At 49.8% G+C, this 26,483-nt stretch overlaps 1 protein-coding gene across 6 annotated transcripts in view; it reads left to right on the forward strand.

Annotated features, from left to right (window-relative positions):
* Positions 1-15,768: 15,768 nt before the first annotated feature.
* APBA2 (amyloid beta precursor protein binding family A member 2) overlaps positions 15,769-26,483 on the forward strand; it is a 226,919-nt gene continuing 216,204 nt past the window's right edge. For 4 of the 6 annotated variants that reach the window (XM_084771982.1, XM_084771980.1, XM_084771987.1 and 1 more), the window contains exon 1: positions 16,187-16,337. The gene's annotated coding sequence lies outside the window, so the exon portion shown is untranslated. Of the gene's footprint in view, positions 15,915-16,186; positions 16,338-26,483 lie in introns of those variants that run through there. The other 2 variants (XM_084771985.1, XM_084771981.1) reach the window with 2 other exon arrangements.

Raw genomic sequence — 26,483 nt, forward strand, 5'->3', positions numbered from 1 at the left:
AGGCCTTACGCCTCATTTTCCTAGAGATGATATTAATAGGTCTAGGCACAGTCTACCTTGTTACCAGAGTCAAAAACAAAAAACAAAAAACAGGTTTCAGATGTAGCTTTTTGCTATGCCTTTAGCTAAAGGACAGTGACTGATCCCAGCAGTCTCACCTGTGCCTCATGGTAAATAATTGAAGAAGAAAGATGTAATACTTACATAAGGCCTAAGGACACAAATGCTTAAGTCATGAGGACCTAAGAGAGTATTTGAGGGTTGAAGAAAGTGATTTATATAAAATGAATGACAAATGCTTCAGATGTCTTCCCATTGCCACGCTACTGTTTTATTAAGTCCATTCAGAGCTTTGACACTAATCAGTGGAGCTCTGATTTATTAATCTAACTCTGGTAAACCATTCCACTATACAATCACTATCGTAGTTCCAAGCTCAAGGTTTTAAATTTCCTTTGGTTTGTCTTTTAGGTATAGACTTAAAAGTTGTTTCTCATTGTGCTAAATTTATATACATCCAGTCTTTTGGATAGAGGGGGTGAAAACCCTTCTCTCTTGATGTGTAGTCATACTGAAAATCAAGATCAAGTGAGGTTTTTTTCCCCCTTCTACTTTACGGAAGGCATCCTGAGATCACCTTAAAGAATGTTCATGCTGTTAACCCAAAATCATTTCCCAAGTCTCTGTTATGCTACGACACAAAGCTGTGTGGCTACTGTTTTTATTCTACAATGTATAGTTCACTGCAGATTACAAACAATGGTAATGCTAACATGTTTAATACTTATCTCCTTTGTATACTTATGCAAGAAATCCATTCAGATTCTCCTCTCAAACTGTCAACCAACATCCTAAGTTTCCCACCTGTTGCCTATTTCAGAGGATGGGATTCCTCCCCCATTCCCTGGTTTTGGGACGCCCTTCCTCCAGACCGTGGGCCTAAAAGTTTCAAATGTACACTTAAGAAAAATAATTTTCTCCCGAACCTACTTAACTTTGTCTTCTGCGTGTGTATATGTCCCAGGATCCTGTCGAGTCCAGATGTTTCCTGCATCTAAGACAGCACCAAGGCAGCTACCCACAGGCGCTCCAGGCTAACCCGGGAGACTGCTTCACATGGGCCTGCAGTTTCCTAGCTGCAGATGGTCTCACAGATCCTGGGCAGCAGTTAAGCAGCTGGCTCACCCAGGACGTTGCCAGTATCCCAATTCTCTCAGGGTCCCCAAAAATGTCATTGTCCCCAAGTAAGCAGGAAGCTGCCTCTCTGAACACAATGTCCTCATTCCTGCCTCACCGCCTCTTCCTAAGTTTGTCATTTTAAAAAATTAAATAAAAATGGAGGAATGTTAGTTCTCAGGCGATTCCACTAGCCTGACTCTTGGGTCCTAGCAACCTCTTACATCTGTGTGCTGGATAAAAGAATCTATCTCTCCTTCCCCTGACTCCTCTCCTTTCCCCGCAATAAACTTCCTATGCCAGATATGTTACATGGCTTAATCATTATTATCACAATTTCAGTGCATGCTGTCAGCACCTATGAGGTACCCAGCACTTAGCAGTGCCTCACTGTTTATTGGACGGGTGAAATGTGCTCCTCCTGTGGCACATGTGCTCAGCTAGCTACTGCTATGATTTCAGGTGCACCTGTTACAGGCCTGACCACCAGCCAAGAGTACTACCTGGAAATCGGGGAGCCTTCAGGGGCTGGAACCTAAAAGAAGGAAGTTAGGTCCATGAGACCGAGCCTTTGGAGGGGGTTTGGGGATACCAGCCCCTGCCTGTCTTTCTCTTTGCATTCCAGCCTCCATAAGATGAACAGTGTGTTCCCACAATGCTCTCTGCCATGATGCACTGACTCACCACAGGCCCCTAACTGGTAGAGCCAGTCAGTCACAGGTAGAAACTCTAAAACTGTGCACCCAAATACACCTTTCAGCCCTGAAATTTGAAGGTCTCCATTATTTGCTGAGATACTGTATTTTTCAGACTATAAGATGCTCGTCCCTCCAAAAGTGTTTGTGTGTGTGTGTGGGGGGGGGCGAAATTAGGGTGCACCTTATGGTCCAATTGCTGTTTTTACAGTTTTTCTTGTTTTACTGCTCTAAAATCTGGGTGCGTCTTATGGTCAGATGTGTCTTATAGTCCAAAAATTATGGTAATTCTTTGCCTAAAATGTTACTCCCAAACTTGAGAACTCAAGAGAACAAATATTTATTACCACAACTGTGGTAGCCTGGGCCTGGCTAGCTTGGCTAAGCATGTCTTGGTTAGTGCCCATGGCTTTCAGACTCTCAAGACATGGCATTTTGGTTATGGAGGGTGCTGTTGCAGGCACTGGAGAGCTCAGCTGAGCCAGGCCCCTAAATGTGGGTCATCCAGCTCACAGTAATCATGGTCCCATTTGGCCTGGGTGTGATCTAGGACCACCTGTGCTGCCTGAGTGCTGTGCTGCCTTAGCGTGGCAGCTGGTAAGCAAGAAAAGGGCAATGGAAGAGCACCTGAAGTAGAAGCCACCGTCCACTTTGAAACCCAGAGTCAAAAGGGCCACCCCATCACTTTTGGTGGATTCTGTTCATCAGAATTAAGTTGGGAGTCACTGCACTCAACGGGAAGAACTATAGAAGGGCATGGGTCTCAAAAGGCATCTGAGAGCCACTGTTCACTTACCCAGATGGCTTCACGTGTCTTTCATTAGAGTAAAGTCATTGCTAAGGACTTATAGGCCTGGCCTATTCCTTGCATCAACCCCCCAACCCCCGCCAGTTTCTTCAGCTTCTTCCACGTGAGCTTTTCTTCTGTTCCTCATGTGATGTGTTTCCAGACAGTCCCAGTGTCTCTGTACATGCTGTACTTCTTTCTGCAGCACAAGCACCTCTCCTACTGGGAACTTTCCTAACACGGAACCGTCTCCCTGTGTTTGCATCACTTGACATTTCCCTCTGTTGGAGTGGTGTCTGCCTTTATGCCCATCTCCCTCCACAAAGCTCTGAGGCAGTGAGCATATCTGGTTTTGCTTCAGTGGTGTCCTCAAGGCCTAGCACAGATCACATGGCGTGATGGCTTATTTTAGGTGCCAAGTAGACCCAGTGATGGAATACCCAGAGAACTGGTGATTCACTGGACTAAGTGGAGAAGATACACATTCAGTGTGGGTGAGGGCCATCCAACCAGCCAGGGACCAGAGGGAACACACACACACACACACACACACACACACACACACACACACACGAAGGGAATTTGACTCTGTGAAGCACCTGAAGCACTCTTTTCTGCCTTAGGGCACCAGAGATCCAGGCTTACATGTTGTGTGACTTTTCCTCAGGGAGATGTGACTGAATATCCATTCACTCTAGATAAGTCACTGATGGTAGACCCAAAGCATGGCTCCACCACAGTCCAAACTTGTGAACCAGTGGTCTTACTGTAGCTACTTACAAGCTCATAGGTAAAGAGCTACATACAGGAGCATGGATGTCTCAAGGGCAGCTAAATTATTGAAAACCCACTACAGCATAAATGATAACTCAAGAACACTCTTTTTGGACCTGTAGGCAAAGCCAAAAACACCTTAGCTGCTCAGAGATTCTCTTCTCCTCAGAAGTTCTTACTGCTCACATAAGCTTGGGGATGAAACTTGTCAGTCTTGGAGATTTCAGGAACTTCCTGAGACTTGTGAGTTGTTTATTTCAGCAGCTTTCTTTTATTTGCTTTTTGAGTTTTAAATAAGCCTCAGTTTAGGATAGAATGCTTCAATTAAAGGGAAGTTACTGCACACCACTATAGGAACTGTTCCTTCAGCCTCTGTGACTCTGAAGCTGTTTAGCAGTGATATGACCTGCATCCCAGGGTCCCTAGCTGGCCTGTGTGGGATGCTCAGCTTCCATAATCACATGAGCCATTTCCCTTACTGTGTCTCATATTGCCTCTTCTCCTCTTTCGTTTTCTATCCCTTCTCCCTTTCATTCTCCCTCTTCTATCTACTGAATCTGTCTTTCTGGAGAGCCCCCTATTCATTCAGGTAATAATACCAAATAAATACTAGGTGAATGGATTAAGTCATTCACTTCATAGTTGAGTAAGTGTCACAGAAACCCTGTGGTACTTTCAGATGAAATAAAAAAGGGAAATCCAGTGAAACGGTGAGTTGGAACTAAAAATCCAAAGGACCACTCCCTGGTGCTAGCAGCACAGAGTAGCTGTTAGCAACCCCAGGCCTAAAGGAGAGAGCAAGTGGGGAGTGCTTTCTGGAATCCAGCGAAGCTGGCAGCTGCAGGAGAGGGCTGTAGGGCAGTAACTAAAGGCTAGAAGAGCACATGGCCAAACCCAGCAGCACTCTCTTTGTGCCCTCCCACAGGGCAAACCCAAACAGACGGCTGGGGAGCCTATCCTAGTTTTCTTTCTATTGCTGAGATAAAATACCATCACCAAAAGCCACTTGGGGAGGAAAGGGTTTATCTGAGTTATACTTCCACATCACGGTCCATTATAGAAGGAAGTGGGGGTCTCAACTCAAGGAAAGAACCTGGAGGTAAAAATTGAAGCAGAGATCCTGGAGGAATGCTTCTTACTGTTGTTATAAAAAATGAAAATCCCAATCATTTGATTTTACCAATAAAGACTTGGGAGCCAGATGCTGGGGTGAAAACCTGCTGGCTCAGAGAGGCAGAGAAAGGCTGACCTTCCTACTCAGCTCACTGTCTCAGAGGAAAAGGCACAAAAGGCTCCCTAGCTCAGCTGACAGCCTAGGAGGAAAAGGCCAAAACCCCACAGCTAAAGGCTTGCTAGCTCAAAGTTCAAAAAGCCTAAAAGCCCCCTTCTTATCCACTCTGTCTTAAATTACCCTTTAACTCAAAGTCTTTCTTGCTCCTTAATCCCTGCCAGCTGGCTTCTTGCTCCACCTCTTGACCTAGGGTTAACTTTATTAAATCCTTTGTACTGAAAGCTCTTGGATTAAAGGTATGTGCTAGGGCTGGCTGAACCACACCTTAATCACCTGTTTACAATAAACAGACAGTTCTTGTGTGTTAGGGCTCAACCAGGCCAAACAAGAAACAGGATTTTACAGTTCACAATCTCAGGGTTCACAGCAAGATCAAATATCCTGCGACATCTTACTGGCTCGCTCTTCATCGCTTGCTTACACAACTCGGGACCACTGCCCAGAGACAGAACCATCCACAACTGCCTGTGCTCTTCCACATTGCATTAGTCAGGAAAACATCCCACAGACTTACCTATAGGCCAATCTGATGAAGGTATTCATTTTTTTTTTTGAGGTTCCCCCTTCCCAGATTGTGCCAAGTTGACAGAAATCTGACTGGTCCAGAACCCATAGGTCATCTTTATGGACACAGACCAGGCAGGAAAGGAGGCAAGGTAGTTCCAGAGGGAGCAGCAAAGGGGTCCTGTGCAGCTCGACACAACCCCCCCCCCCCGCTCCCGCCCCCTTACCTCCCGCTGTTCCCAATAGCAGCCAGCCAGTGCATGAGCAAGGTGACACAGCCATACTCTCACTTGGAACCTACGGACTCTCACTTCTTTCTTCGCAGGAGGAATCGAGGGAAATGAACAGCTAATTAATGCACAGCAGGCCAGCTGCCTGTATGTATGTCTGGAAACACATCTGGCATGCCACATCTGTAACAACAGGCGCAGTTGAAGTCATATCAAAATTTCCAGAACTCCCTTGTCGTTCTCCAAGTCTCATAGGGCATCTATCCAGAGCAAAGAGTCAGATCAAGTAGAGAAGGGGCAGTCAGCCCACCGCGTACCAGATCATTCTTATCACAGGGACGGAGGCCTCCGGACCCTTGTGTGTGTGTGTGTGTGTGTGTGTGTGTAAGTGCGTGCACGTGCACTCGAGTGCATGCGTGTTTGTGTTGGGTGGGGGCATACTGCCTTGGCCCTTCCTACCAAGGCAGGAGCTTGTTCTTGCTCGGTAGCAAGATAAGAGGGTCCACAGTGAAAGCTGTAAACTGTTCACACACTTTGCCGTTTACACAGGCTGGGATTGAAAGGAAGGTTGGGGCCACTGAGGAGAATGAATGAGAGGGCTATAGCCGGGTATGAGCCAATCAAGCTAGACTGATAAGAGGAGGGGCAGGGTGTTGGGCCAATGATAAGCAGACCAGTTGTCCCTCACAGCCCTCGAGGAGCATATATTAGGCACTCTTGTCTTTTCATACATCTTTGCTTCTAACGCAGCACATGGTGACAGACTCCCCTGCAAGGATGGCTGTTAATGAGAAGTTTCCATGTAGAACACTGTGCCTGACCACCTTATAGACAAGGAGATGAATTTGACATAACCAGGAAGGGCTTCAGCTATATCCTAGAGCCTGAGGCAGCCTTAACTACATGCAGATCTAGTAAATGTGATGATGAAGACAGAGAGCTTAGTGTGGTCAACCGCACTTGCAAGGTAGGGGAAGTAAAGCTGCCCAGGTGACTAAGAGCTAGGAGACAGAGTTGAAGCGGGAAATGGACTGAGCATGGCTTCAACTACTCCTAACTGAGCAGGCGGCTCATGAACGGTGCATGAGCATCATCATGAACAGTGGATGGACATCATAGAACACGTGGACCAGGATAGTCCAGAGGATTAGCCAGTCTCCAAAGCGATTACCTTAGTCTTTGTCCACTTTCTGCCCTTGCTCTGTAGAAATGCTGGACAGAAGGAATCCAACGATCTTTTCTTTCCTTGAACCCCCCCTCCCAACTCTTGGAAGTTTCTCTCACTGCTTTCTTTTCCTCTCTTAACATCTTTCTTTCCCTCTATTTCTCACTTTTCTGTAATAATTCCTCATCAAGCCTGCTGCTGTTTTACATACTCCCACGAAGACCTGTGTCATTAATTTTCTTTGGTATCTATATAGACAATGAGCTTGGAGCCACTGTCCTGGATCAATTTTGATGACTGCGAGGGTCTGGCATCTTGGGTACTTGGTCATATACAACTAGGCTTTGATAGGAAGGTCTTGTCTGACCAAAAACATTGCATCACTACTGTGCTGGTCCTCATCCCATGGGTGAAGAAGGCCAATGGGGAGGGTGAGGGGCTTTGAATGTCTGTCCCTGCCACATGATTCAGAACTGAGAGTGACTACAGGGTAAAGCTTCAGCTTCAGGCTCGGGGCAAATGCCACCTGATGACCACGGACCCTCTTGGTGGCTGAGCACTGTGACCTTTTATTCTTCTAAGAATTTTCTAAAAAATGTCCTGAGGCTTAATGTCATTTCAGAGCCCATGTCTGAAAGTCCCTAAAAGGTTTTGACATTTTCCTGTTCCCAGAGCACCACATGTGTTCGCAAATAAAGGGCCAAAGGCATCTATAGGGAGAAACTAAGGGGGAGATTGCAGTGTGTAACTGTGACAGTGTTGTAAGGTTTTCCAGGGGACCTCTTGACTCCTCATGCAATCAGCAGACTGTGGATTTTTTCAAATAAATTATTATCATTATTTTTTAATGTTATGTGTATGGATGTTTTGCCTATCTTTAGAGGGCACTGGATCCCTTGAATGGGAGTTAAAGATGGTTTTGAACTGCTACCCGGGTGCACTGGAATTGAATCTGGGTCCTCTACAAGGGCAGCCTGTGTGCTTAACTGATGAACCATCTCTTTAGCCCCAAGACTCTAGTTTTCAACTTTGGCTGCTGTTCATTGCATCCCTGGGAGTGTGTACAATGATCCCAATCTGTATGAATTTTTTTTTTGACAGAAGGCTTTGCTGTAAGCTGTGTTATGATCTGAATGTTGTGTCCCCACAACATTCATAGGCTGAAACCTAATCCCCAGAATTCTGGTATTAGGGTGCCCTTAGTAGGGTGACTAGGTCATGAAGGAAGAGACCTAAAGAGTTTGATTATCACTTTTATAGGGGTTTACTTCAGCTGTTTTTCTCTTCACGTGAGGATACAGTGAAAAAGCAGCCATTTGCTGAGCAAGACCAGACTCCAAGTCTGTTTCCACCTTGATCTTGAGCATCCTAGCTTCTAAAACTATGAGAAACAAATGGTTGTTGTGTATAAGCCATCATTTGTTATTTTATTTTTAATTAATAAATTGAATTAATTCATGTGAATGCACACACAGTACAGCCTGTGTGTGGAGGTCAGAGGACAACTTGCAGGAGTTAGTCCTCTCTCTCTCTCTCTCTCTCTCTCTCTCTCTCTCTCTCTCTCTCTCCAGGGTTTCTTTGTGTAGCCTTGGCTGTCCTGGACTCACTTTGTAAACCAGGCTGGGCCTCGAACTCACAATGATCCACCTGCCTCTGCCTCAGCGAATGCTGGGATTAAAGGTATGCGCCACCTCACCAGCTTCTCCTTTCCTTCTGTAGGTCTTGGGGATCAAACTCAGGTCATTGGACTTGGCAAAACACTTCTTGACCTGCTAAGCCATCTCACTAGCCCTGTTCTTCTGTAATAGCACCCTCTGCAGACTCAGGTAAACTGTTTGGTATCTTCAAAAGATGGCAGCATGTCAGGATCTCTGGCCAGTTTCTCTGGCTGCCAGATGTGATGTTTACCAATGATAAGTGTTTAGCTAGCCCCACTGTGGTGGTAGTTCAAGCTTTGTTGGTAGGCACAGCCTTTGTTGCACTCTTTCCAGGTCCCTTGAGATTTGGCATTGGGGAGGTGGCTAGTGATAGGGGTGGAGCTGTGTTCTTTTAGGCAGTTCCAGCTCTGGGCTTGAGAAGGCTATGTGACTCCAGTGGTACGAAGGCAAACGCTCAAACAGTCTAGGCACAGGCCTAGAAGAGAGCCTAGCGCTGTAGCTGGAATGCAAAATGTCTCCCACTGGCTCTGGCAACACTGCTGAGGAAGGCTCAGGACATTGAGGAGTAGAGCCTCCTTGGAGGAAGTGAGTCACCGGGCGTGAGCCTTGAGACTTTATAACCCAGCTCCACTTCCTGTTAAGTCTCTGCATCCCTAACGTGGATGGCATGTGACCATCCAGCCTCCCTTTGTCCACTACTATGCCTTCCCTGCCTGCTGTCACGTCTTCTCTACCATGATGGACTGTATTTTTCTGCATCAGGAGGCCACAACAAGTTCTTTATTGCTTAAGTTGCTGTTGTCAAAGTGTTTATCACAACAACAAGCAAGCAAGACACCTAACCCATGAAGCTGGTGGACAGTGCATGAGAGACCTGTTGAATACCATGAGGAGGCTGCTGTGTGCCCCCTGCATCCCTATTCCAGAAACGTAGTGGTGGCTGATGTTGTAGTTACCATGCACAGTGGCTGTCACGGTATGCGGGGGAACTGATTCCACCAGTTGCTCAAATGCGCATGTGGATGCTCAAGTCTCTTTAGTAGTTTTGTACAGAACATACACATCCTGCTGTCTATTTAAAAGCATCTCTAACAGATGGACAGTACCCGATACATGTAAATGCTGGGGGAAATTATCACCTGATACTGACAAGAAACACATCTGTACATGTTTGATATAGATACTTTCTCTTTTCAAATATTTTTGCTTTGAGCTTGGTTGATGCTGCAGATACGGGACCTTCAGCTGAGGGACCTGCAGATGTGGACAGTTGGCTGCACCACAAGTTGGGTTGCTTCAATGACAGAAAGTAGTTGTTATCTGGCTCAGTGGAAGAGCACCCGTGTAGCAGATATGAGGCGTAATCCCTAGTACCGAAAACAAACCAGACACCCAAGCCCCAAACCCTTTGATCCTCATGTCACATAAAAAGGGTATTCATTCATCCAGAGCTGGAGCCAGTGCAGGCAGCTGGGAGCTTCACACTCCACCAATGCCCTAGCCAGACGCCCTTTCCATTCTCCCTGGCCACGGTGACTTTGAAGGTCCTGTAACATACTCGGACAGACATCCTCTGTTCTTGCTGTCTCCACATCTCTAAGTCAGACTATGAGGAGGAGCCCCGCCTCTGAATAGCCTCACCACTCAGGGTCTCTGTGGGACCCAGGCCTGGGAGGGGCGAAGTCATGCTGTGCGGCTCTCTCCATCTGGCCCAGGACACTCATTTCTCTCAGCCATTGCTCCCCGTTTTTTATGTTGCCCCTGCCAGTCCTCACTGAAGCCCTCACTCATTGTGCCCTCCAAGAGTGAACCTAGTGAAGTGATGATGGAGCCTTTGTGAGAATACTTTTACTTAATCGATAATTGGTAGTTAATGCTGAGCACACACCCAAGGCCGAGAAAACAGACTCTGAGGATTAGGAAGGCCTCAGAATGGCTTCCTAAATATTTTTGTTTCACCTGTTCACATGTTCAAGCAGTACCACTTTATTGTGTGGCTCCTCTGCACTGGGCACAGTGCATCGGCTGAGAACACATTGTGAATGTTAGGTTTCAAAGGTTTTATCAGGCCAGGCTGGGGGTCCTGCCTGCAGGGCTGGCAGCCATGGAGCTGGAAGCTGCCAGGCCTTGCTGGAACTGAGCACTCAGAAGGGTAGGCTTCCTGTCTTGGAGTCTCTTAACAAAAGCTTCTCTGAGAATGCATCAAAGGACTGCAGCAGAGAGAACGTGACCCCGCTGCTAAGGAACGGTTCTTCGTTCTCTAGAAACTAGAAGGCTCTTCCTAGGCTCACGCAGTGTTGCATAAAGAGTGCCAAGAATGTTTCTGAGACAGGTGGCCAGATCATGGAGGTTTGGCCATTGGCACAGGGTGAGAAACAGGACTAGTGAGGCAGAAGTGAGAGAAATGGGGTGCAAGGCAGCACACCCATCCAGCCCTTAGCTCAGAAGGGAATCAACTGCTACCTATCTATGCTTCATAAGGTGTTAGCGATGCTTTGTTTCTCAACCCTGTGGTTCACCAGGCCTGGCCAGGCTGAGCCTTGAGTTATCTTTCAGGGTGTGTGTGTGTGGGGGGGCAGTGCTGAGAAAGAAGGACCTTCAATTAGTCCCTTCTTCTTGTGCAGAAAGCGTTTGCTCTTGGATCAGGATGTTTCTCACCAGCCTGGTCCCAAGGATTGTCAGAGAGCAAGGTATGAGTGTGGCTGACACACATCTACCCCCAGAGTAGTCTGCCAAAGACTGGGCAGACTGGACAAGCACAGCCTCACTTGCTGTCTTGATCCAGGGCCTCTCTTTGGTCACAGCTCTGTCACCACTATCCCATGGAAAAGTAGCAACAGAGTCCCCTATTCTCAGTCACTCCAAACTGGTGCTTCACATGTATTTGTACAATTCCCCCCCCCCCCCACGTAAGTGGGCAAACCCATTAGAAGGGAGTATGACGGCTTTGTAGGTGTCCAGCCTAAGAGCCTCCTGTCTTAAGCAGATGCTTCTTTCTTTAGACAGCTCTTCTGTGCTCTTCCAGTCACCTGGACCATACCTACTAAGTGCCAGGAAAACCTACTAAGTGGTGGTTTTGGCCAACACACCGCTAGACTTGGCCAGATCATCACAAAATTGACACCAATTAATCACAGACGTTCTGGCTCTGACCCCATGTTTTGAGAGGAGACTGGGTCACCCGTGGGTAAGCCAAGTTCATCAAAGCAAGAGGAAAGGAGAGATGAACTTGAGGCTTTGGGTGAGGCCCCTCCACTCAGGATCCTGCCCTACAGAGAAGAGACGCTGTGCAGTTGTCTCTGAGTCCCCACTACAGCTCAACAGAGGCATCCTCCATGACTATGCCAAGCTGATGGGCATACAGAGCCACCTTGATAGACTGCTACTTAGAATACCACACTGTGGCCTTGTGTGGGTTATGCTCTCCTGGTGCGCCAACCCCTTTGGATCCTCTGATCCTTCCTCCCTTCCACTGTAGGACTCCCAAGTTCTGCCCAATGTTTGGCTGTGGGACTCTGCATCTGCTCCCATCAGTTGCTGACTGGAGTCTCTCTGGTCTCTTTGATGACCACTGTGCCAGGCTATGGTCTGGGACATATTGCTAAGTCAAAGAACAAGGAACAAAGAGATGTGACCCACATTAAGGGCTTCTAAGCTTACATGCCTCCGCAACCAAACTTGGGCAGATCCAAAACTAAACTGTTTTAATTATTGCCAGTGATTGGGTAAAATGGAAGGAAGTTCCCACATCCAGACCTTTTCTTTTCTGCTCTCCCATGTTCAAGCCTTTCCTAGGGTAAAATGGAAGGAAGTTCCCACATCCAAACCTTTTCTTTGCTCTCCCCAAATTTTCAAGCATTGTCAGCATTGTCTCTTTCCTTATTTTCAAGCCTTTTCTCTTTGTTCTCCAAAGAGTTCAAATGTACACCTAAAGGGCATTTTCTCCCTAACCTACCAACTTTGTCTTCTGCCCACATATATGTTCCAGTACCCTGCCAGACCTCCTACATCTGAGACACTGACAAAGCAGCTACCCACAGTCGCTCCCGTCCAACCTCACAGATCGTGCCAGCTGGACTTGCATTGCCCCTCCCAGCTGCAGATGTTCTCAGACCCTGGACAGCAAATGCAACAGCCTATTCTTCTGGAACCTGGCCAACATTTCGGCCTTCTAACCCCCCTATTGCCGCCCTACTGTTAGCAAAAAAGTAGTTAAGACGATTACTTTGCCCTTTCTCCATTTACAAAAGGCAGAAATGGTGTGCTCCAGGTCCAAGACAAACAGCTCCAGGTTGTCCCAATACTCCTTGATCCTTATCTGCTGCAGGACATGGCTGACACAGCCTGCCCTCTAACTTGAACTCTCAGGGCAGAGTTTTTTCTTCTAACTACATAATCTGGACATTTTGTTTCTATTGCTTTCTCTCTCTCTCTCTCTCTCTCTCTCTCTCTCTCTCTCTCTCTCTCTCTGTCTCTTTTCTCCCTTACCTACATTTATCCAACGTTCCTCATTTTTTAATTATAGGAAAAGGTAGGGATGTTAGGATTCTGCTTCAGTTGGCCTACTTGTGATGTCACTGCCTACCTGCCACAGAGGCATGGCCCTGCCCAGGGCTATATAAAAGGAAAGTCCTCCTCGCCCCCCTCTCTCTAACCTCTTACTCCCTACTTCCTCTCTCTTCTTACCCTCTTACCTCTACTTTCTCTCTTCCTCTGTCACCCCCACCCTCTCTCTGGGGTATCCCTCCTCCCTTCCCCCTCCATGCTCATCTAATATCTGGCACCTGGTACCTTATTGTCTTATTGCCTTCCTTATATCTTATTTTAATCATAAGCGTGACCATGCTCCCAGCCCAGTTGCACATGTGTTACTATTCCATTAGAAATGTACATGGTGAGGGAGTTAGGTTGAAGGACTTTCCACACTAGATGACCGTTTTCCAAAGACCCAAGTGTTAAATGCTTGGCCTGCAGTCTGGCATCTTTAGGAGGTGGGGTCTAGGGGGAGGAAGTTAGGTCATTGGAGGTGTGTCCTTCAAAGGGGACTGTACATCCTCCCACGAGCAGCTTCTTTGCAATGTACTCCTTTCCATGATGTTCTGTTTCACCAGAGGTTAGGACCAAGGTCAACTGACCAATGGACTGGGACCTTGGAGATAGAGCCTAAATAAACTTTCCCTTTAAGAAGCTCTTATCACGGGTGTTTATTAGAGAGAGCTGATGAATGCAAAGCAATAGGCATGTGTGGTTTTCCTAAGAGTGGTTGAATTTTCCTCTATAGATGTTATACAGTTTATACTCCTGTGGGCAATGAGGAAGTCTGCCAGTTTCCCCTTGGCTTCTGGAACATACTGTGCTATTCACACCTGAGTCTCCAGCAGGTAAAAGCAATGACACCTTAGTGTAGTTTTAATTTGCTTTCTTTTTCTTTTGTTCTTTTGTGATGCCGGGGACTGATGCCAAGGTCTCATGTACTCTGTGATGGTGTCCCATGGTGGAACAACACTCCCATCCCCACATGTGTTTAAAAGTTGTCTGTAGGTTTGTGGGATGGCTTAGCCCTTAGAGACGCCTGCAGCCAAGCCTCACGGCCTGAATTCAATCCCTGCGACCACATGGTGGAAGGAGAGAACCAACTCCTGAAAGCTGTCCTATGATGCACACACGCACGCACGCACGCACGCACGCAGTAAAAGCGCTAAAAGATATACAAGTCGTCTGTACTTCCTTTCCTGTGAATTGGTTATTTTATTTTTAAATCAGCCAACATTTCTCTGAAAACGCTTCTCAGTGATTGATTTGCAAACATTTTGCATGGTTTTCTTTGCTTATGAAGATCATTTTCAGGCGAGACCTTTCAGTTTTGTCGCGTGCTTAGCACGTCCTCCACTCTGTTCTTTAAAGAGTTGTTCAAGAGTGGGCTGACCCAGCCTCTTCAGAGTGAGGCAGGGGGTGGGTGGGCTTGAATATTTGATGCTATGGACATCAAACACTGTTGCTCCTGGCTACAATTTGTGAGTCTTTGAAGGGGTATGTCCTCAAACTGCTAAGACTCCCCCCCCCCCATGCACAGACCCAGGGGAGAGGTGAGACCATGTGTGTGTGTGGGGGGGGGGCGTGTTCAGGCATACGTGTCTAGTTGTCTATGGAGTTTGTTCACCTTAGTGTCAAGCAAGATTGCTGAGGGAGACATCATATGCTTGTAATCCTAGCTTTCAGTGGGCTGAGAAAGGACAGCGAGTTAAAGGGCAGCCCGACCTACATGGCAAGAACCTGTCTCGAAACAAAACCAAACAAAAAACCCCCCCACAAAACAACAACAAACAAACAAACAAACAAACAAACCCCAAGGACTTGGGGACATAGCTCCAGGGAGGTGGGTGCTAGGGTGCTTGCCTGGTATGCACAATGTCCTGTGCACTGCAGAGCAGATGGACACATCCGGACCTCACACTTAACACTCAGTAGTAGGGACCCATTTTGCATTTGGAGAAAAGCGTGGGCTGAACTTTTTGTCAGTTGGGTCAATAGGACGTTTGATGTTTAAGGTGGTGGGAAATAATCAGTAAAACGCGCTCACCTCTCTAGGAGGAAGAACGGGTCTAGAGTGGGACTGACCTAGTTGGTTCCTGGGCCGGGCAGAAGCTTCTCTATTATGATGACTGGCCCTGGCACAAGGGATGAAGGGCGAAGGAGAGGGAGGCAGACAGGCCACAGGTTCAGGAGCTCCTCCTTACTAGGTCTGACCCTGCATTCAGCTTTTCTCCTGGCCCTTCTCAGGGTCTCTCCTGTCACTGTGGGCATCTGGAAGAGCTCTGCTGGCCCTATCCGCCACTCTCTTACTTCTGTGGCACTCCTCCGATCTTCATGTACCTGGCCTTCATCCCAATTTACCCCTGAGGGGGGAGGAGAGAGGGAAGGAGGAAGGGAAGGAGGGAGAGAGAGGAACCGAGGTCAACTAGAAGCCCTTGGGGACTGAAGTGAGGTAAGGGAGCCCCTGCCCCTTAAACAAGGCACCCTGAATACTTTAGACCTGCAAGTTGCCACAAGTGGGTAGGGCTGAGTGAAAGGTCAAGAGTGACACCAGCATTTTGTCCAGCCTTCAAGGGTTTCAAGAGGCTTGTTTATACCAAGGGTAGGGCAGCTGGTTCTCTTGGGAGTATTGGAGGTTAGGGAGCCTCTCCATTCTGGACAGCCAAGGCAACACAGGTATTAGAGACTCCGTGGTCACCAGGGACCCGGTGAAAAGGTCTAGTGGCCAGCAGGCCCCTGGGACTCGACAGTGTGTAAGCAGGACGAGGCTTCCCTGCAGCAGAGGCTTTCTGAGGCCACGATGCCCTAGGGACTCAAGCTGGGGCTCCGCAGAGAGCGGAGCTGGCAGAGCTGGGCGCGGTCGCCGCAGCCCCCTAGCGCGGCACGCTCTCCGGAGCCCGCCAGGGGGCAGCGCGGCGTCAGGGGCAGGGTGCGGGCACCGGCAGCGTCGCCTTTACCTGTTCTGCCCGCTGGGGACCAGACTTGTAAGGCTCCCTAACTGGCGGGTCCCAGCGCACTCCCAGGAATCTGTGTGCTCCCCAGGGCACCACCGCGACTTGCGGAGCCCGCGTCAGCCAGTGTCCCGAGGACCCAGGTCCCAGGTGGGCTAGTCCGCCGGTCCCGCCGCTGTCCCCGTGCCGCGCCTAGAGGCGCCGCAGCATCTTTGTCTGCGTTCTGCGCGGGCGCGCGGTCTTGAATCCCTTGAATCCCTAGGGTCTCTTCAGAAAGCGTTTCCTTCCCGCGTGGCCGGGCGCGGGAGGAGCGGGGGCGGCCGATGTGGCGGTGGTGAGGGCGGTGTGGGTGCGGGTGCTCCCGGGCCGCGCCGCGTGCGCTCGGCAGAGGCGGCCCTGCGTGCCGTGCGCGGCGTCCGGGGCGCGCCCGCCGCTATCCAGCTTCCCGGGCTCATTAGCAGTCTCCGTGTGCGGCTCGGCGCGGGCTCACAAAGAGCTGCGGCGGCGCCCCGCTCTCGCCCTCGCCGACCCAGTCGGGGGCGGCGGCGCAGCTCGCAACCGGCGGGACAGTAGGTAAGCCGGGCCCAGGGCGACCGAGTCGCCGCGGCAGCAGCCTGGGTTGCTGGATTCCGTGTGGGGGGCCCGGGGCGCAGTGGGTGGGTGGGGGGGCGGCGGCGGCGGGGATGCTGTGGTCCCAGCGCTCCCTTTCGGACCTTGGAGCGGCGGAGGGGCATCGTCGACAGGGCGGGCCGCTGCTGGCCCTGGGGGTGCTACGGACCAGCGCCCCTCTCTGACCCGGGGAGCTCGCCGGACCCTCCCCGCCACTGACCAGCGGCCGGGCGCGGCAGGGATCAGCTGGCAGCTTGGTTATCAGGAGCTGGCAGTGCCGCGGCAAGGGGGGCTACCTGGTGCGACCAGAGGAGCTGGTCACTTCCTCGGGTTCCCTTACGCTGGCTGGGCTGCTAGTGCGGTCCGCTGGGGCGAGCTGCTTGGCACAGATACCAAGTCCCGATTCTGGGCGGCAACTCGGGAGTTTGGGGTCTCTGCTGGCATCGCTGCTTCCAGGCAACTGGTCTTTGATCTGTACCCCAACCTCCTCCCCCTTTCCTTTATAATGAGGCCCGGGGGGAGAAACTCAGTTAAAAATTCCACACTCGATATTCTCTGGGGGTTCGTCGGGGACATGCCCCTCAGCCTGGATAGTTCCTGTTGGCAGGCAGAGCCTGGCATGGGGACTTGGCTGTAGAGGATGAAGGCAAAGGTTGTTTCCAGCTTCTCCAAGCCTTGTTTTTATCCTGAGCAGCAGGCCTCTTTAAGTCAAAGCTGTGGTCGAACTTCCCCTGAGTCTGGAGGGATTGGAGCAGGTACAAATGGGGTTGTGCAAGGGCCTGGGGCTGGCTATAGGTGCCTCAGATGGAGGCTGCTAGTCTTAACTTAGAATTTACTTATGAAAGACTTTTAAATCTTTGATATCTATTTGTATGTAACTTGACAGAGGCCAGACTTAAATCGGAGTTTAAATAGAGCCAGCTCACCACAGCCTTGTGCAGGGTGAAGTTCTTAAACCCCCATATTGTGCTTGACCTTTCACCCCTGGGCTGATTTGTCCATAGTCTCTTAAACCCCACGACCCCCTCCCTTTATGGATATCGCTCACCCTTTGAGAAAGGGCAGTGGTTTCAGAAAGAAAGAGCCACAAGCTTTAAGGGTCCACATGGACAACGTTTTCCCCCTGAAGTACAGATCTGCAGGTGCCCAGAACCAATGGGCAGTCTTCCTTTGGGTCAGGGTCCCTCCATTGAGGTGAGAGCTTTCCTGGTTAGCCGCAATCTGGCAGCAGGGGACTCCAGCCAGAGTGGCTAGACTACTCTACCCTACTCTGATTGCTAGGTGGCCATCGTGGGCTGCAGATGGTCGCCTGAGCTTCGGAGCTCTGGGACAGAGTGGGGAGTGACACAGACTTGTGATCTGCAGGCACTCTGAGCCACGTGGACAGCACTAGTGGATAAGTGGAACTAACTATGAGCTGGGGGGTCCCAACAGACCTCCTTCGGTGATACCAAGCAGCCCTTGTCTATTTGTCCTTGGGGAGTCTCTGAGCTGGGTTGGGTGTAGCAATGGGCCACCAGCCCCAGGCTCTTCTCATCTCTCCGGTGTCAGGTTGCCTCGCCCCACTGCCACTTTTCCATGTCTAGGGTACTGGACTGTACTGAGCCTGATGCTCTGTGAGTTGGTGTGAGCCAGAGTGGAGGCAGAGTAGGTTTGTGCTGGCAGGAGCTGACATTGGGGACCATTAGGGTCGGCTTGTTTTCTTTCCCTTGTGAGGCAACCCCAGAGCTCAGTGGTAACTTGTTACCACTGGGAGAGTTCAGAAGTACGCCCTTCTGTTTTGCTTTTTTTGTTTCTGTGTTTTTTGTTTTGAATAAAATATTAGTTTCACAGCAATAATTGGTAGAGATGGTTTGTGAAATGGAGGTGCATAAATATCCAATTTGCCAACTGAGCTAAGAAGTGCTAGGTAAAAATAAAAGATAATTATAAAAGACACCAATCACACCCCTGGAGGCTGAGAGGGAGTGCTAAGACACCTTGACTTTTCCTAGACAAAACTGAGGAAATTCAGAGGAAAAACACATTTGGCATCAACCAGGGCTTTGTCTAGGTTGGGCAGTTGTCACCGAGGCCTGCTGGAGGGACAGAATTGGTTAGTACCTGAACACAGAGGAACCCTCTAGCCCTCAACTTACCCCCCGCCCCCCACATTCTTGCCCCTCCTGCATTCTGAGTATGTGGCTCAACAGGTGAGGGTCTCCAAAGATAGCACAAATGGCAGACACCTGCGTACCAGGCCCTACAGCCTGCGCCCTTGGTTTGGTGGCAGCCTGGGCCGTGCGCCTCTTTTCCTGCTTCCAGCTCCTTGTCTAGCTGGTGATGAGGATGAGGCTTGTAAGCCACTGGTGAGGGATGGTGTGGCTGCTGGTCGGCAGGCAGGCATTTCTGACATAGGCTTATACCTGAGATGATGCCCCACGGGGCAGGGGCCCGAGTGATGCTTACTCATTCCCTTGGAGGATGATGAGGTGACAGCTCTCAGCGGTGGGGCGGGGGGGGGGGGGGGGAGATCTCTCCTCCACCTTCTCCTCTCCTATGCCCCACCTACCAGCTGGACCAGGGCCAGCAGGAGTCTCCAAGCAGCCTGCTGGCATAGGCTGAGTCAGCATCATGGGCACTGGCTTGTCGCCTCTCCTGCAGCTGGTCCTCACTCTGTCCCTGTCCAGAAATTCAAGAGAGCCCGAGGAGGACAGCACCTTCAAGGTCATGCTGTTAGGCTCTGTGAAACTTCACCCGTTGGTGCCTACTACAGATGGGTAGCACCATCTGTGCAGGTTAAGTTTAATCTTCTTCTGCAAACAATTAAAAAAAATTTTTTTACATTTGTGTATGTGTGGTGGTGGTGGGGGTACACACATACCACAGAGTAAGGGGTCAGAGGAAAGCTTCTGGGAGTTGATGCTCCTCTTCTATCATATGGGTTCTGGGGGTTGAACTCGGCTCATGAGGCTTGGCAGAGCATGCCTTTACTCACTGAGAAAGCTTACAGGTCCTGGGTTATGCTTTCCATGCGTGCTGGCCCCGAGGTTTCCTAGGGTTGGACTTTGAGCCTGGTCCTCAGGCAGTCGGGGCAGTGCTAGTCTGTCTCACTCTCCTGAGTGCTCAGTTATTTACCCCCCCCCCCATTGCCCGCTCCACACCTGTCCTCTTGGCCTCATTTCCATAGCTCTCTCTCCTTAAGCGTGATCCCACAGGGCTGCCCAGCTCCTGGCAGACAGCCCCATACCTAATTTGCCCTTGCTTTACCATCCACTCGGCGCAGGTCATGTCCATCCTTGACGGTTCCAGCTAAGGTGGGCTCTTTTCTCCTTCTTATCCCTTGACGTCAAGTTGTTGGGCTTGCTCGCGCCTCAGAGCCTTAGCGCCTGCTCCCTGGCCTCCTCAGATGCCTGCATGGCTTGCTCCATCCTTTGTTCCATGGTCTTTTCATACACCAGCTCCCTGACCGCCTCCCGTGCATTGGCACCACCTCCCCGTTGTTCATGCAGCCTCCTGTCTGTCCCTAGGACCTGAAATCCAGGGCCCCACTCCTGTATACAGCACTTATTATCTAGTGTCTGTCACAGGCTGCTCAAATGGAAAGTCCGTTCCCTTCTGCGCCCCTAGCATCTAGACTTGTGCCTGGGACAGGTCGTCAGTGCTATCGTGGGACAAATGAATGCCTGAACCCCCATGGGGGGGGGCATCACTATCTTTGCCTTTCCCTGCAGCTAGGACTGGAAGCAAACTTTCTTCATGCTTGGATCCTCCTGCAGCCTAGTGCAGAACCTTGAGGGCAATGACAGGCAGGACGGGGCTACAGTTCTGGACCGTGCAAACCTGTTTTTTAATGGAGACCGGAAGGAAGGGACTGTGGTGTTGGGGCTAATCCACCCCGTAGAATGGGCCTTCTGGCTCCCCGCTGAGGGGTCTTATGGATTTGTATTAGCTTGGATCGTCTGCAGTCATGCCCAGCAGCTACCAGAGTTAGCCTTGCTTGTTCTCACAGGCGCCTTCGCAGCCATGCACTAGGAGGCGGGCACGTGTGCTCAGGCCCCCTCCTTCTCTATCTGGAGGCTTCTTTTCTTTTTCTCTTTTTCCTCCAATCCATTGCTCTGCTCCCCATCACTCTCCGTTACATTTTACTACACTCATATGCGTACGTATGTGTGTGCGCTTGTGCTTACGCGCCACGTATGTGGCGGTCAGAAGACAACAGGGGAAGGCCTTTCTCTCTCCCTGGTAATATAAACCAGGCCGCTTAGTGGCAAGTGCCCCTGATTTTTATGAGCCATCTTTGGGGTCCTCTCTCCTCCATAGGATGATTCTAAACCTGTCTCGTACATCATGTCAGGCTCAGTGTCACAAGGGCGCTCGGTTTTTGTCTGTCGGTCTTGGCCAGGTCTTCCTGCTGGAAGCCTTCTCCTGCCTGACTCTACTGCCCGTGCTCGACCTGCCCTGGCAGTGTAAGCTGCCCTGCTTTCCTGAGGGAGGAAGTGGAGGTAGAGAGAGAAGACGGGATCCAGAATGACAAGACTGTGACTCCAGCCTGGCTGTGGGGCTTCTGTCCCTGGGGCCCTGTCCAAGTTGTTGGCCTTGGAGCCTTTCTCTTAGGTCTAAAGTAGTTCTGAGGCATGAGTGAAAGCCAGGATTGAATTGACGCAGGATTCTGTTGTGGTGACAATGGCTTCATGAGGTGCCTGTGTGGCTTCAGGCCGATTGTGGCTTCTTTCTGTTTGGCTGGGGAGGTGTGGTTTGTGAGTGTCAACGGTTGCCTACCAAGAATCTAGCGCAGATGCTTCCTAAACTCTGAAATGCTATTCCAAAGAACGACACATCTGTTGTTGTTTTGTGATTGAAAGATCAGACATGAAAGGTAAAAAAAAAAAAAGTATGTGGTTGAGAATCTGGCATAGAGTGACTACAGAAGTATTTTCTAGATGCCTAAGCACTTTCTTCTTTCTGGAAGCTAGAATTGGCCTGAGAGCTTGGAGGAGGCTGTATGCACATCTCCCTCCCAGAGGTTTTTTTTTGGTTTTGTTTTGTTTTTTGGGGGGCAGGATTTCCTGGGGGTATTTATAAACTGGGTAATCCTGACTAGGATTTGGGGGCCTCCCCTGCCCCTAATGCACACAGGGTTAGTTTGCAGTATGTGCGTGAAGAATCTGTTGCTTGATGGCAGAGAAATCAAGCGCCATAGAGGCTGGGGGCCTTTCAGAACAGCGGCCATTGCTGGGGCCCGTTTTACACTTGAAGTGATCCTGGTTCTTAGCATCTCCCATCTCAGGAATGGTAGAGAGAGTCGCTCGGTTTGGGATCACTCAGCCACTTCTGAAGAAACTCAGACTAGTAAGTGCCAGCTAGGAGAGTGACGCCGGCTTCCGAACTCTCAGCCGATGTGACTTTATATATATGCATATTTATGTGCGCATATGCTTTATCTTTTGTTTCATTTGTTTGGTTTTATATTCCTGGAATTGATTCCCAGCAAGGGAGCGCTAAATATGAATGACTCTGAACTGTTGTGTGCATTGTTAATTTAAATATATATATATATATATATAGTTTATGGTATTCCCCCCAGTTGGTTTGATTAGCAATTTTCTTGAGGAATCCATTGTTTCCCAAACGGGAGAGCGATCGAGCGAGCGCATGCATTTAGGGCATGATGGATTTCTCAGGTCTCTCTGACAGCAAGTGTGCGCATTGTTCACATAAAGCACAGTTTATGTTTCTAGGTCTTTTGGTGTAGTAAGTGAAGCCACGTGTTGTAACATCTGTCCACATTATCCAGAGTTGCTGACAGCTGTCACGGGGAGGGTGGAGCAGAGGGAAACATGTGTGAGGTGTCTAAAAGCTCAGAGAAACGGGCTTGGCCTCCACTAGCAGCAGGCTGTCTTGCCTCCGCTGTGAGAAGGACACACGCCCATCTACACTGCTTTCCTCACTAGGCAGAGAGTGACAGTGAGGAAGAAGTGGACACTGGACTTGTGCACACGTTCCTCAGTCAGTGTGGTCATAGGGCAGGGTGTGTGTGTGTGTGTGTGTGTGTGTGTGTGTGTGTGTGTGTGTGATCTCTAACCTGCCTGCCATGTCTCAGATACCTGGTGTCACCTTGGGCCCCGTGGCTGCTTCTGGCTCCTGGCTAGTGCCCGTGGTAGCTGTTGTTTGACTGATGTGTGAGCTGATTCTGGCTGTGGGTCCTACGTCCATCTTCAGCCCCAGAGGCAGGAGTGAGTCTGTCTTGGCATCTGTTTCTTCAGAATGGCGTTGAGTCCAGTCAATTTTCTTAACCCACATCCCTGCTAGATGTCTCACTTTGTGGTAAAGAGTCCCCCGGGAACGTCTTTTGCTCTTTGAATGCCAGGGCACTGCAGCTTTTGCGTGTGTGTGTGTGTGTGTGTGTGTGTGTGTGTGTGTGTGTGCGTGCGCGCGCATGTGTGCGCACACGCTACCATTAGTTCCGGGGCCCTATCTTTGTGATGTTTTGGGTCAGAAACTGCCAGTCTTGACTTACTTGTGAGACCATTAGCAGATTTTAGCTCTGAAATTAATTCCATTTTATCAAATACTGATTTTTTTTTCCTTCTTGATCACATGTAGTTCTTTGCTTAATCAGCAGTAGTGGTGTGAGCTGTTGTACTTGGTTTGCTATTCCCTGGGGCAGTTTCACCCCCAACTTGCATTGGTCCCATGTGAAGAGCTGTTTTGAAGGGGCCCGGGCTTGCAATGTTCCCTGCCCTTTGTTTTGTGAAACCAAGCTTTTACTCCCTGTATACATCATTTCTTTTACACATCACATATGATATTTATTTTGTAGAGGAAGTAGGGGGTAGGGAGGTTTCTGGGTATTTAAAGGGTAGCCCCTCACTTAGCCGTTATCATTTACTGACTGGATATGCAGGGACTCCTCTACGCTCAAATTGAGGCGCCACATACTTTACTTTAGTTGCCTTAATTCCCTTTGCTGAGTGATCCATCCACCCACCCGTCCATCCAATGGATATTTTCTGAGTCCTTGTTGAATCTGTCTTCCCTGTTTCCTATGTAGGGAGTGTGGGGTGTGGTGTTGTGTTGTGTGATGTGGTGCAGTGCAGTGTGGTATGGTTTGGTGTGGTGTTGTGTGGTGTGGTGCAGTATGGAAGGCTGCTGGAGAGTGTTTCATGGCACCAGAGCTCAGTCGTCGCATTAGGTCCAAGGTCTTCCTCGAGATGCACAAGCAGGGAGGTGTAGTGCCAGGGCTGGGAGTGGTCTGTTCACGGATCCCATTTTAGAGAAGGGAGTGACAGGACATCCAGCCACTGTGGGGAGTCCAGGGCACAGGGGAAGGACTGGTTTTCTGGCATTAGGGTTATATAGTTTTGTGTAGGTCAAGGTCCAGATGGGTGCATGATGTTTATGCATCCTGACTGTTAGATCTGGAACTACCTTGGCTAGTCCTGAGGGGTTGGCGACAGAGCAGATGGAGTGACCACAGTGCAGCTTACTGAGCAAGCTATAGTGGATTTTCTGGAACCATGCTTCTAGACCTGAGAGTACAGTCATGGGGGAGTAGCTATGGGGAGCCTTTATGATGGTCACATCCACAGGTGGGTGAGGTGACACACAGAGGGACATAGGGCAGAATAAGGCTCAGTTGGGGACCTGGGGCCACATTACGGTCACCAAGAGCGGTTCTCTGAGGACAGCAGAGGGTTCGCCAGCCTCTCTCCGCCCTCCCCCCCTCCCCCCCTGACTTCCCCAGGGTGCTCTGTAGGAGGCCGTGGCTGCTGCGTCCCAGCCTCATGAGCATGGATTTTAATTTCACCCTTTAGAGATTTATAGGCTTGCTAGATTAAATTGCCCCCGCTCTTCTACAGCCCCGACAAGATCTATGACAAGCCATACATCACATTATTAATTTGCTCACGCAGAGTTAACCTGTGTAGCTTTGCTTGACTTACCCTAGGCCGGGCCCAGGCCCTGGGAAATATGTTTTCAGTTGTCTGCCGAGAGAAAGTAGCTTTCAGGACAGACCTGCAATCAGCTGAGCCCCTCTTTGCCTGCACACAGCCAGCCTTGGTCTAGCTGGGACACTGAGGACTATTTCTTGGGCTCCTGGTGGCTTTCTGGCCGCTACTCCTTCTAGGCTGGCCATGGTCCCTGGCTTGGGGCAAGGCAGAACCGTGGCCAGAGATATCCTGAGCCCCTCTGCTGGGTTCCCAGCCTTAACAGCACGACAGCCGTTGAGAAGATGTTGAGGTCCCTCCTTTGTAGCCCAGAGACCCAAGGGCTGTAGCTTCCACTTGCCCTTCCCTCTTCAGTTTCCAATAGGGTGAGGCAGCCATTGTTCTCTTGGTATGATGGGATGGGTCAGAAGCAGCTCTTTCTCCAGCAGGCCAGATATCAACAGTCCGGGCCGCGCAAGTGTCTGTCTTTGGAAACGCAGCCAGCCTGTTTTGTTCTTTGGCTCAGAGTGGAGGTGTGGTACTCTGTTCTCTCCCATGAGGCTCCTAGTGCTCCCATCAGCCTTCATGGCCTCTTTTACTCCCAGGTACTATAGCTGCGAGTGGTCTGCTGGTATTTGGAAAGCACGGCTTGAAAGGGAAGCCGCTCTTGGTGTGTGTGTATGCGAGTGTGTGTGTGTGTGTGTGTGTGTGTGAGTGTGAGAGAGAGAGAGAGAGAGAGAGAGAGAGAGAGAGAGAGAGAGAGAGAGAGAGAGGAGAGAGAGAGAGAGACATGGTGTGCAGACCCTTCTGGCATCCACCTTCTTCGACAGCTTGGTGTAGCTAATGTCTCACAGGCCACAGCAGAACCATTTCCCGGACATTACTACCTTGCCAGGCCCACATGGGGGTGATTGCAGTGGGAACCAACGCTTTGTTTTAGACTTTGTTTTAGCCTTCGCTGTGCTGACTCGGACAGCCATGCCTGTGGAGCCAGGAAAGACCCACAGAATTCATACTTGCCTGTGGAAGTGCAAGCAGAACTTACTCTTCTAGTGGCCATCCTTCACCTAGGTGGAATTAGCTACTGTTTCCAGGTGTCAGTGGGGGCCGACTTTTGTCCTCTTCACCCAGTCCCCTGCAGTGACCAGTGTGCTGCCATCTGTGTTCCTGTAGGAAGCCATCCAAGCTGATGGAGACCTGGAGTCCTCTATAGGGATCCTTTTCTAGAGTTGATGATAAGTCCTTGGACCTTGCATCTCAGGCCTTGGCGCCTTGATTCCACACCCCCCGTTGGGCACACACATCTTTAGTGGAATATATATTTTAACAAATACTAAAAATCCAACAATGTGCTGTATAATCTGCAAGAAAAAAAACCAGACGGACAACTGCATAGGGAAAAGGATAAAGAATGTTATATGTGCACAAGTGCATGCATGCCCCGACATATCACACACGTACACATGCACGCACAAGCGCGTGCACACACAGTACAATATCCAGACAAAAAGGTTCTGAACTCTATTCAGCTCCCATGGAAATATAAAGCAAATTATAGCTCTACTAATGCCCCACATCTACCAGGAGAGCCGTGATCATCAGAAGGCAGTGATAGGCATAGGGAGGCTGTGGGGCAGCTGGAATTCTACCTGTCGATTAGGTATAAGTCCTCAGAGCTGCCTGAGGAAGGGACCTCATGGTACCAGCTAAAGTTAAACTCATATGTTTTCAGGAGCAACCTCAGCTCCAGCAAATGTGCAGTGTGTACAAGGCCCCAAACACTCTCGTGTCCCAGTCCCCTTGGGTGCTACCTTCAGTATCAGTGATTTACAAACGGACTAAGGCTTTGTAAATGAGAGCATCCTGGATTGTCTGGGTAGGCCCTGAATACTACACTAAGGGTCCTTATAGGTGAGTCAGAAGGATGCTGGCCACAGAGAGGAAAGGGGCAAAATGCTCACGGAGTCGGAGATTCCTGCGGTGCAGCTGCAACTTCAGGAATACCAGGAACTGCAAGAACCTGGATGACGCAAGGGTTGCAGTTTTCCCAGCAGCCTGCTGTAGAGGCCGTGGCCCTCCATGGCCCTGTTGACACCGTAACGCCCACCTATTGAAACAGCAAGAATTGTGAGCATGTAATGGGGTTTTAGCCACTCCGTTTTGTGATGATTTATAATAGCAGTCACAAGAAACCAAAACA

Source organism: Acomys minous (assembly GCF_964271855.1).
Source record: "Acomys minous genome assembly, chromosome: 2".
Lineage (NCBI taxonomy): Eukaryota > Metazoa > Chordata > Mammalia > Rodentia > Muridae > Acomys > Acomys minous.